Genomic DNA, 789 nt, shown 5'->3' with positions numbered 1-789 from the left:
GTTTTCTGCTGTCTGAGTCTTTCATTACAATCCGCATGTCCCATCAGGTCCATGAAGAGGAGACTGTCCTCTGGTGACCTTCAACATCCAGCATACGTAGAGGTCACTAATTTGAACCCCTTTTCCTTTTTTGACCCTCTCTCGCTAAGGGGGGGTGGGGGGGGGGGACGGGGGAATCTTACCTGAATTCGAGGGAGGGCACTCGCCAGGGACCTGGAAGCCCGATTCTGCACCTGGCACCTTCCCTCACTTCTCCAGAATAGCCTCTCCCAGTACTTCTCCCGCTCTGGACACCGCATGGACCTTTCCCTGCCTGTGGCCTATTGGGGCCCTTTGCTTCTTGGGGCCTACTTGGGCACTACTACCACTGCCACCTCCTGGGGCCCACTGCAGCTCCTGCTCTGCTGGGGCATGACCTGACCACCCACTGTCTGGGTACTGCTGGGACTGGCCGCATCCTGGGCCTACTGGCAAACCTCAACTACTGTATCTCTGCTGCTCTCATATTGGGCCAGGCAAGGCTTTGCACACAGCAAATCCCACTTGTTCCTCTATTTCTCTCAGCCTACTGTACCTTTCCCGCATCTTCTCACTTTCTCCTCTCTCACTTGGGGGGAGGAGGAAGAGGGGAAATAAAAAGAAGTCTGTCATGGCGAAAAAGTTTGAAATCCTTCCTGGACTTAAAATCTCCGCGGACCCCTGAGCTGTGACCCCGAGAAGCGGAGACATTCAGCAGGCGGCCGCGGCAGAGAACGCGAGGGGCAGAGAACGCGAGGGGCAGAGAAGCGG

This window comes from Ascaphus truei, chromosome 14 (genome assembly GCF_040206685.1).
Source record: "Ascaphus truei isolate aAscTru1 chromosome 14, aAscTru1.hap1, whole genome shotgun sequence".
In the NCBI taxonomy this organism is placed as follows: Eukaryota; Metazoa; Chordata; class Amphibia; order Anura; family Ascaphidae; genus Ascaphus; species Ascaphus truei.
This window is presented reverse-complemented; position numbering follows the sequence as displayed.